Raw genomic sequence first — 9,719 nt, forward strand, 5'->3', positions numbered from 1 at the left:
TCTAACTACAGTTCAAAGTAGTCTCGAGAGCTACATTTGTACATAATGAAGATTTATTTATATTTAGCACAATTACGTGATATGCCTACAACTGCTTTGGCGGTCGGTCGTTAAAACAAAATGAATAAGGTTGAAACGTGGTACATGCATAACAACCCGCTAATGTGCATTCGCTAAAATTCCTCGAACAATGGTAATATTTGAGAGTGAAATGGGACCAAAAAATATCCCGTGAGGCGGAGTCGAACCACCGACCTAGAGATGTCAGATTTTCTTATTCCACTACAGTCTCCCGCTCTACCAACTGAGCTATCACGGGGTCTGTATACAAATGGTTAAATTGATGATTTATACGTATTTGGATGTATTGTACATTTAGTAATAAAAACAAAAAAGCGCCATCAATTGAATCTGAAACGTATATTAGGGGAAGGAGGGGCGATAATTCATTAAGATATTTCAATTAGCAAGAGTAGCAGAGAAAACAAGTAAGTAGAATGACGGATCGGTTGCGCTTAACATATATCGCCTACAGCAATCAATACTATGAATTTGCGGATGCGTTCAATATATTAACAAGATAGCAGTGAGCGTTAAGTACCTAAAAATGATGGTCGTTACTAAGTCCTCGGTAGTATAGTGGTTAGTATCCCCGCCTGTCACGCGGGAGACCGGGGTTCGATTCCCCGCCGGGGAGGACATTATTTTTTACTTGGCTTTGGATTTTCATTCTTTAATTGTCAATTTGACCGCTATAGTAACACCGGATAATAACTGTGTAAGGGTTTGAAACCAATCCAACTGTCATATTGTTTATGCCGTAGCATCTCCAGTTCATGTCATCAGAAGACGACCAGTTAAGTTTTGAACACGTTCCCAACCTTTAAATGTGTCTACTTTTTAGCATTCATGAGCATATTTTTGAGAAAAAAAACGCAAAGATAAACTAAACCTGACTATCACTGCATCATTAATCCTTTATGACAGATTATTTACTCATTATTATACTACATCCCGAATGTGGTGAACGAGTCGAACTAATCACATTAAAATAAACATGAGAGTGTCAATGAATGAAGGATTCTTGTAACATGTGTAAGGGCAGGACATACACTCGAATCGACACAATTTCCTTATTTCGTTCATATCAGACTCTATTCATTTTCAATGCTGAAAGACTACCGAAAAATTGAGTATTGGCGACATTCAAAAATTTATGGAGGACCCGGGCATCGATCCCGGTACCTCTCGCATGCTAAGCGAGCGCTCTACCATGTGAGCTAGTCCCCCTCTTGGGTAATATGTCATTAAATAACGCCTTTATAAATGCGTACAGATGTCATTCAGTCACTTTATCGGTTCTAACTACAGTTCAAAGTAGTCTCGAGAGCTACATTTGTACATAATGAAGATTTATTTATATTTAGCACAATTACGTGATATGCCTACAACTGCTTTGGCGGTCGGTCGTTAAAACAAAATGAATAAGGTTGAAACGTGGTACATGCATAACAACCCGCTAATGTGCATTCGCTAAAATTCCTCGAACAATGGTAATATTTGAGAGTGAAATGGGACCAAAAAATATCCCGTGAGGCGGAGTCGAACCACCGACCTAGAGATGTCAGATTTTCTTATTCCACTACAGTCTCCCGCTCTACCAACTGAGCTATCACGGGGTCTGTATACAAATGGTTAAATTGATGATTTATACGTATTTGGATGTATTGTACATTTAGTAATAAAAACAAAAAAGCGCCATCAATTGAATCTGAAACGTATATTAGGGGAAGGAGGGGCGATAATTCATTAAGATATTTCAATTAGCAAGAGTAGCAGAGAAAACAAGTAAGTAGAATGACGGATCGGTTGCGCTTAACATATATCGCCTACAGCAATCAATACTATGAATTTGCGGATGCGTTCAATATATTAACAAGATAGCAGTGAGCGTTAAGTACCTAAAAATGATGGTCGTTACTAAGTCCTCGGTAGTATAGTGGTTAGTATCCCCGCCTGTCACGCGGGAGACCGGGGTTCGATTCCCCGCCGGGGAGGACATTATTTTTTACTTGGCTTTGGATTTTCATTCTTTAATTGTCAATTTGACCGCTATAGTAACACCGGATAATAACTGTGTAAGGGTTTGAAACCAATCCAACTGTCATATTGTTTATGCCGTAGCATCTCCAGTTCATGTCATCAGAAGACGACCAGTTAAGTTTTGAACACGTTCCCAACCTTTAAATGTGTCTACTTTTTAGCATTCATGAGCATATTTTTGAGAAAAAAAACGCAAAGATAAACTAAACCTGACTATCACTGCATCATTAATCCTTTATGACAGATTATTTACTCATTATTATACTACATCCCGAATGTGGTGAACGAGTCGAACTAATCACATTAAAATAAACATGAGAGTGTCAATGAATGAAGGATTCTTGTAACATGTGTAAGGGCAGGACATACACTCGAATCGACACAATTTCCTTATTTCGTTCATATCAGACTCTATTCATTTTCAATGCTGAAAGACTACCGAAAAATTGAGTATTGGCGACATTCAAAAATTTATGGAGGACCCGGGCATCGATCCCGGTACCTCTCGCATGCTAAGCGAGCGCTCTACCATGTGAGCTAGTCCCCCTCTTGGGTAATATGTCATTAAATAACGCCTTTATGCGTACAGATGTCATTCAGTCACTTTATCGGTTCTAACTACAGTTCAAAGTAGTCTCGAGAGCTACATTTGTACATAATGAAGATTTATTTATATTTAGCACAATTACGTGATATGCCTACAACTGCTTTGGCGGTCGGTCGTTAAAACAAAATGAATAAGGTTGAAACGTGGTACATGCATAACAACCCGCTAATGTGCATTCGCTAAAATTCCTCGAACAATGGTAATATTTGAGAGTGAAATGGGACCAAAAAATATCCCGTGAGGCGGAGTCGAACCACCGACCTAGAGATGTCAGATTTTCTTATTCCACTACAGTCTCCCGCTCTACCAACTGAGCTATCACGGGGTCTGTATACAAATGGTTAAATTGATGATTTATACGTATTTGGATGTATTGTACATTTAGTAATAAAAACAAAAAAGCGCCATCAATTGAATCTGAAACGTATATTAGGGGAAGGAGGGGCGATAATTCATTAAGATATTTCAATTAGCAAGAGTAGCAGAGAAAACAAGTAAGTAGAATGACGGATCGGTTGCGCTTAACATATATCGCCTACAACAATCAATACTATGAATTTGCGGATGCGTTCAATATATTAACAAGATAGCAGTGAGCGTTAAGTACCTAAAAATGATGGTCGTTACTAAGTCCTCGGTAGTATAGTGGTTAGTATCCCCGCCTGTCACGCGGGAGACCGGGGTTCGATTCCCCGCCGGGGAGGACATTATTTTTTACTTGGCTTTGGATTTTCATTCTTTAATTGTCAATTTGACCGCTATAGTAACACCGGATAATAACTGTGTAAGGGTTTGAAACCAATCCAACTGTCATATTGTTTATGCCGTAGCATCTCCAGTTCATGTCATCAGAAGACGACCAGTTAAGTTTTGAACACGTTCCCAACCTTTAAATGTGTCTACTTTTTAGCATTCATGAGCATATTTTTGAGAAAAAAAACGCAAAGATAAACTAATCCTGACTATCACTGCATCATTAATCCTTTATGACAGATTATTTACTCATTATTATACTACATCCCGAATGTGGTGAACGAGTCGAACTAATCACATTAAAATAAACATGAGAGTGTCAATGAATGAAGGATTCTTGTAACATGTGTAAGGGCAGGACATACACTCGAATCGACACAATTTCCTTATTTCGTTCATATCAGACTCTATTCATTTTCAATGCTGAAAGACTACCGAAAAATTGAGTATTGGCGACATTCAAAAATTTATGGAGGACCCGGGCATCGATCCCGGTACCTCTCGCATGCTAAGCGAGCGCTCTACCATGTGAGCTAGTCCCCCTCTTGGGTAATATGTCATTAAATAACGCCTTTATGCGTACAGATGTCATTCAGTCACTTTATCGGTTCTAACTACAGTTCAAAGTAGTCTCGAGAGCTACATTTGTACATAATGAAGATTTATTTATATTTAGCACAATTACGTGATATGCCTACAACTGCTTTGGCGGTCGGTCGTTAAAACAAAATGAATAAGGTTGAAACGTGGTACATGCATAACAACCCGCTAATGTGCATTCGCTAAAATTCCTCGAACAATGGTAATATTTGAGAGTGAAATGGGACCAAAAAATATCCCGTGAGGCGGAGTCGAACCACCGACCTAGAGATGTCAGATTTTCTTATTCCACTACAGTCTCCCGCTCTACCAACTGAGCTATCACGGGGTCTGTATACAAATGGTTAAATTGATGATTTATACTTATTTGGATGTATTGTACATTTAGTAATAAAAACAAAAAAGCGCCATCAATTGAATCTGAAACGTATATTAGGGGAAGGAGGTGCGATAATTCATTAAGATATTTCAATTAGCAAGAGTAGCAGAGAAAACAAGTAAGTAGAATGACGGATCGGTTGCGCTTAACATATATCGCCTACAGCAATCAATACTATGAATTTGCGGATGCGTTCAATATATTAACAAGATAGCAGTGAGCGTTAAGTACCTAAAAATGATGGTCGTTACTAAGTCCTCGGTAGTATAGTGGTTAGTATCCCCGCCTGTCACGCGGGAGACCGGGGTTCGATTTCCCGCCGGGGAGGACATTATTTTTTACTTGGCTTTGGATTTTCATTCTTTAATTGTCAATTTGACCGCTATAGTAACACCGGATAATAACTGTGTAAGGGTTTGAAACCAATCCAACTGTCATATTGTTTATGCCGTAGCATCTCCAGTTCATGTCATCAGAAGACGACCAGTTAAGTTTTGAACACGTTCCCAACCTTTAAATGTGTCTACTTTTTAGCATTCATGAGCATATTTTTGAGAAAAAAAACGCAAAGATAAACTAATCCTGACTATCACTGCATCATTAATCCTTTATGACAGATTATTTACTCATTATTATACTACATCCCGAATGTGGTGAACGAGTCGAACTAATCACATTAAAATAAACATGAGAGTGTCAATGAATGAAGGATTCTTGTAACATGTGTAAGGGCAGGACATACACTCGAATCGACACAATTTCCTTATTTCGTTCATATCAGACTCTATTCATTTTCAATGCTGAAAGACTACCGAAAAATTGAGTATTGGCGACATTCAAAAATTTATGGAGGACCCGGGCATCGATCCCGGTACCTCTCGCATGCTAAGCGAGCGCTCTACCATGTGAGCTAGTCCCCCTCTTGGGTAATATGTCATTAAATAACGCCTTTATGCGTACAGATGTCATTCAGTCACTTTATCGGTTCTAACTACAGTTCAAAGTAGTCTCGAGAGCTACATTTGTACATAATGAAGATTTATTTATATTTAGCACAATTACGTGATATGCCTACAACTGCTTTGGCGGTCGGTCGTTAAAACAAAATGAATAAGGTTGAAACGTGGTACATGCATAACAACCCGCTAATGTGCATTCGCTAAAATTCCTCGAACAATGGTAATATTTGAGAGTGAAATGGGACCAAAAAATATCCCGTGAGGCGGAGTCGAACCACCGACCTAGAGATGTCAGATTTTCTTATTCCACTACAGTCTCCCGCTCTACCAACTGAGCTATCACGGGGTCTGTATACAAATGGTTAAATTGATGATTTATACGTATTTGGATGTATTGTACATTTAGTAATAAAAACAAAAAAGCGCCATCAATTGAATCTGAAACGTATATTAGGGGAAGGAGGGGCGATAATTCATTAAGATATTTCAATTAGCAAGAGTAGCAGAGAAAACAAGTAAGTAGAATGACGGATCGGTTGCGCTTAACATATATCGCCTACAGCAATCAATACTATGAATTTGCGGATGCGTTCAATATATTAACAAGATAGCAGTGAGCGTTAAGTACCTAAAAATGATGGTCGTTACTAAGTCCTCGGTAGTATAGTGGTTAGTATCCCCGCCTGTCACGCGGGAGACCGGGGTTCGATTCCCCGCCGGGGAGGACATTATTTTTTACTTGGCTTTGGATTTTCATTCTTTAATTGTCAATTTGACCGCTATAGTAACACCGGATAATAACTGTGTAAGGGTTTGAAACCAATCCAACTGTCATATTGTTTATGCCGTAGCATCTCCAGTTCATGTCATCAGAAGACGACCAGTTAAGTTTTGAACACGTTCCCAACCTTTAAATGTGTCTACTTTTTAGCATTCATGAGCATATTTTTGAGAAAAAAAACGCAAAGATAAACTAATCCTGACTATCACTGCATCATTAATCCTTTATGACAGATTATTTACTCATTATTATACTACATCCCGAATGTGGTGAACGAGTCGAACTAATCACATTAAAATAAACATGAGAGTGTCAATGAATGAAGGATTCTTGTAACATGTGTAAGGGCAGGACATACACTCGAATCGACACAATTTCCTTATTTCGTTCATATCAGACTCTATTCATTTTCAATGCTGAAAGACTACCGAAAAATTGAGTATTGGCGACATTCAAAAATTTATGGAGGACCCGGGCATCGATCCCGGTACCTCTCGCATGCTAAGCGAGCGCTCTACCATGTGAGCTAGTCCCCCTCTTGGGTAATATGTCATTAAATAACGCCTTTATGCGTACAGATGTCATTCAGTCACTTTATCGGTTCTAACTACAGTTCAAAGTAGTCTCGAGAGCTACATTTGTACATAATGAAGATTTATTTATATTTAGCACAATTACGTGATATGCCTACAACTGCTTTGGCGGTCGGTCGTTAAAACAAAATGAATAAGGTTGAAACGTGGTACATGCATAACAACCCGCTAATGTGCATTCGCTAAAATTCCTCGAACAATGATCCTCGGTAGTATAGTGGTTAGTATCCCCGCCTGTCACGCGGGAGACCGGGGTTCGATTCCCCGCCGGGGAGGACATTATTTTTTACTTGGCTTTGGATTTTCATTCTTTAATTGTCAATTTGACCGCTATAGTAACACCGGATAATAACTGTGTAAGGGTTTGAAACCAATCCAACTGTCATATTGTTTATGCCGTAGCATCTCCAGTTCATGTCATCAGAAGACGACCAGTTAAGTTTTGAACACGTTCCCAACCTTTAAATGTGTCTACTTTTTAGCATTCATGAGCATATTTTTGAGAAAAAAAACGCAAAGATAAACTAAACCTGACTATCACTGCATCATTAATCCTTTATGACAGATTATTTACTCATTATTATACTACATCCCGAATGTGGTGAACGAGTCGAACTAATCACATTAAAATAAACATGAGAGTGTCAATGAATGAAGGATTCTTGTAACATGTGTAAGGGCAGGACATACACTCGAATCGACACAATTTCCTTATTTCGTTCATATCAGACTCTATTCATTTTCAATGCTGAAAGACTACCGAAAAATTGAGTATTGGCGACATTCAAAAATTTATGGAGGACCCGGGCATCGATCCCGGTACCTCTCGCATGCTAAGCGAGCGCTCTACCATGTGAGCTAGTCCCCCTCTTGGGTAATATGTCATTAAATAACGCCTTTATAAATGCGTACAGATGTCATTCAGTCACTTTATCGGTTCTAACTACAGTTCAAAGTAGTCTCGAGAGCTACATTTGTACATAATGAAGATTTATTTATATTTAGCACAATTACGTGATATGCCTACAACTGCTTTGGCGGTCGGTCGTTAAAACAAAATGAATAAGGTTGAAACGTGGTACATGCATAACAACCCGCTAATGTGCATTCGCTAAAATTCCTCGAACAATGGTAATATTTGAGAGTGAAATGGGACCAAAAAATATCCCGTGAGTCGAACCACCGACCTAGAGATGTCAGATTTTCTTATTCCACTACAGTCTCCCGCTCTACCAACTGAGCTATCACGGGGTCTGTATACAAATGGTTAAATTGATGATTTATACGTATTTGGATGTATTGTACATTTAGTAATAAAAACAAAAAAGCGCCATCAATTGAATCTGAAACGTATATTAGGGGAAGGAGGGGCGATAATTCATTAAGATATTTCAATTAGCAAGAGTAGCAGAGAAAACAAGTAAGTAGAATGACGGATCGGTTGCGCTTAACATATATCGCCTACAGCAATCAATACTATGAATTTGCGGATGCGTTCAATATATTAACAAGATAGCAGTGAGCGTTAAGTACCTAAAAATGATGGTCGTTACTAAGTCCTCGGTAGTATAGTGGTTAGTATCCCCGCCTGTCACGCGGGAGACCGGGGTTCGATTTCCCGCCGGGGAGGACATTATTTTTTACTTGGCTTTGGATTTTCATTCTTTAATTGTCAATTTGACCGCTATAGTAACATCGGATAATAACTGTGTAAGGGTTTGAAACCAATCCAACTGTCATATTGTTTATGCCGTAGCATCTCCAGTTCATGTCATCAGAAGACGACCAGTTAAGTTTTGAACACGTTCCCAACCTTTAAATGTGTCTACTTTTTAGCATTCATGAGCATATTTTTGAGAAAAAAAACGCAAAGATAAACTAATCCTGACTATCACTGCATCATTAATCCTTTATGACAGATTATTTACTCATTATTATACTACATCCCGAATGTGGTGAACGAGTCGAACTAATCACATTAAAATAAAAATGAGAGTGTCAATGAATGAATGATTCTTGTAACATGTGTAAGGGCAGGACATACACTCGAATCGACACAATTTCCTTATTTCGTTCATATCAGACTCTATTCATTTTCAATGCTGAAAGACTACCGAAAAATTGAGTATTGGCGACATTCAAAAATTAATGGAGGACCCGGGCATCGATCCCGGTACCTCTCGCATGCTAAGCGAGCGCTCTTTTTTTTTTTTTTTTTATCTTAATTATAATCAAACTTCGTATTTACATATCACAGTTCAGAATTACACATCAATGAAGAACATTATTATCAATTACTGTCCTTTCTCTGAAAAGAAACATTCAATATTCTACATTTACAATTCAAATGCGTGAAATATTTTTCACGAACACAATTATCTGGTTATATACTCATATATAGATATCATATTATATCCTTATAGAAAAATATTCATATACTTATATTCTAACTCACTCTTATCTACCATTCAGCACATACATTCAAATTGACAAAAAGCTTACACAGAATACAAAGAAAATTTAGAGTGAAAAATGATTATGACGTCTTATTTTCCGACAGAGGACAAAAAATAATACAATAGAAAATATAATTGTTCGCACTGGGCTGGATTCCATTCCACAACGCAATCAAAATTCGAAGTATTAAATATCGAGTCAATCATCAGCTATTTTAAGACATGCAAACAGAGCACAAAAATTTTCAAAATATTTGGAAAAACTTTTTCACAACATACTCACAAACAACATACAAACTATCTCTCTTACAAATCAACATATAGTAAAATAATAAAACATTTAAAGTTTTTTATTTGTCGCAAATTCTATCATCTCATCTAGTCCTTTTTTCACATCATCAGTCATCAATTTCGGTATAGTTCTTACATCACGAAAATCTTCAGTCAACACTTTATTAAATTTATAGAAACCTCGGTCACTGCAATCG

At 37.9% G+C, this 9,719-nt stretch overlaps 16 non-coding genes across 16 annotated transcripts; 5 read left to right on the top strand and 11 right to left on the bottom strand.

Annotated features, from left to right (window-relative positions):
• Positions 1–227: 227 nt before the first annotated feature.
• Positions 228–319, bottom strand: Trnay-gua (transfer RNA tyrosine (anticodon GUA)). Its single transcript is given in 2 exon segments — positions 228–263; positions 283–319. It is a non-coding gene; the product is annotated as a tRNA-Tyr (tRNA).
• Positions 320–625: 306 nt separating this feature from the next.
• On the top strand, positions 626–697 carry Trnad-guc (transfer RNA aspartic acid (anticodon GUC)). Its single transcript has one exon. It is a non-coding gene; the product is annotated as a tRNA-Asp (tRNA).
• A 520-nt stretch (positions 698–1,217) lies between these two features.
• Positions 1,218–1,290, bottom strand: Trnaa-agc (transfer RNA alanine (anticodon AGC)). Its single transcript has one exon. It is a non-coding gene; the product is annotated as a tRNA-Ala (tRNA).
• A 297-nt stretch (positions 1,291–1,587) lies between these two features.
• Positions 1,588–1,679, bottom strand: Trnay-gua (transfer RNA tyrosine (anticodon GUA)). Its single transcript is given in 2 exon segments — positions 1,588–1,623; positions 1,643–1,679. It is a non-coding gene; the product is annotated as a tRNA-Tyr (tRNA).
• Positions 1,680–1,985: 306 nt separating this feature from the next.
• Positions 1,986–2,057, top strand: Trnad-guc (transfer RNA aspartic acid (anticodon GUC)). The gene has a single exon. It is a non-coding gene; the product is annotated as a tRNA-Asp (tRNA).
• Positions 2,058–2,577: 520 nt separating this feature from the next.
• On the bottom strand, positions 2,578–2,650 carry Trnaa-agc (transfer RNA alanine (anticodon AGC)). Its single transcript has one exon. It is a non-coding gene; the product is annotated as a tRNA-Ala (tRNA).
• Positions 2,651–2,943: 293 nt separating this feature from the next.
• Positions 2,944–3,035, bottom strand: Trnay-gua (transfer RNA tyrosine (anticodon GUA)). The gene is given in 2 exon segments: positions 2,944–2,979; positions 2,999–3,035. It is a non-coding gene; the product is annotated as a tRNA-Tyr (tRNA).
• A 306-nt stretch (positions 3,036–3,341) lies between these two features.
• Positions 3,342–3,413, top strand: Trnad-guc (transfer RNA aspartic acid (anticodon GUC)). The gene has a single exon. It is a non-coding gene; the product is annotated as a tRNA-Asp (tRNA).
• A 520-nt stretch (positions 3,414–3,933) lies between these two features.
• Trnaa-agc (transfer RNA alanine (anticodon AGC)) lies at positions 3,934–4,006 on the bottom strand. The gene has a single exon. It is a non-coding gene; the product is annotated as a tRNA-Ala (tRNA).
• Positions 4,007–4,299: 293 nt separating this feature from the next.
• Trnay-gua (transfer RNA tyrosine (anticodon GUA)) lies at positions 4,300–4,391 on the bottom strand. The gene is given in 2 exon segments: positions 4,300–4,335; positions 4,355–4,391. It is a non-coding gene; the product is annotated as a tRNA-Tyr (tRNA).
• Positions 4,392–5,289: 898 nt separating this feature from the next.
• Positions 5,290–5,362, bottom strand: Trnaa-agc (transfer RNA alanine (anticodon AGC)). Its single transcript has one exon. It is a non-coding gene; the product is annotated as a tRNA-Ala (tRNA).
• A 293-nt stretch (positions 5,363–5,655) lies between these two features.
• Trnay-gua (transfer RNA tyrosine (anticodon GUA)) lies at positions 5,656–5,747 on the bottom strand. The gene is given in 2 exon segments: positions 5,656–5,691; positions 5,711–5,747. It is a non-coding gene; the product is annotated as a tRNA-Tyr (tRNA).
• Positions 5,748–6,053: 306 nt separating this feature from the next.
• On the top strand, positions 6,054–6,125 carry Trnad-guc (transfer RNA aspartic acid (anticodon GUC)). Its single transcript has one exon. It is a non-coding gene; the product is annotated as a tRNA-Asp (tRNA).
• Positions 6,126–6,645: 520 nt separating this feature from the next.
• Trnaa-agc (transfer RNA alanine (anticodon AGC)) lies at positions 6,646–6,718 on the bottom strand. Its single transcript has one exon. It is a non-coding gene; the product is annotated as a tRNA-Ala (tRNA).
• Positions 6,719–6,978: 260 nt separating this feature from the next.
• Positions 6,979–7,050, top strand: Trnad-guc (transfer RNA aspartic acid (anticodon GUC)). Its single transcript has one exon. It is a non-coding gene; the product is annotated as a tRNA-Asp (tRNA).
• A 520-nt stretch (positions 7,051–7,570) lies between these two features.
• On the bottom strand, positions 7,571–7,643 carry Trnaa-agc (transfer RNA alanine (anticodon AGC)). Its single transcript has one exon. It is a non-coding gene; the product is annotated as a tRNA-Ala (tRNA).
• Positions 7,644–9,719: the final 2,076 nt, after the last annotated feature.

This window comes from Mytilus galloprovincialis, chromosome 11 (assembly GCF_965363235.1).
Source record: "Mytilus galloprovincialis chromosome 11, xbMytGall1.hap1.1, whole genome shotgun sequence".
Classification (NCBI taxonomy): domain Eukaryota; kingdom Metazoa; phylum Mollusca; class Bivalvia; order Mytilida; family Mytilidae; genus Mytilus; species Mytilus galloprovincialis.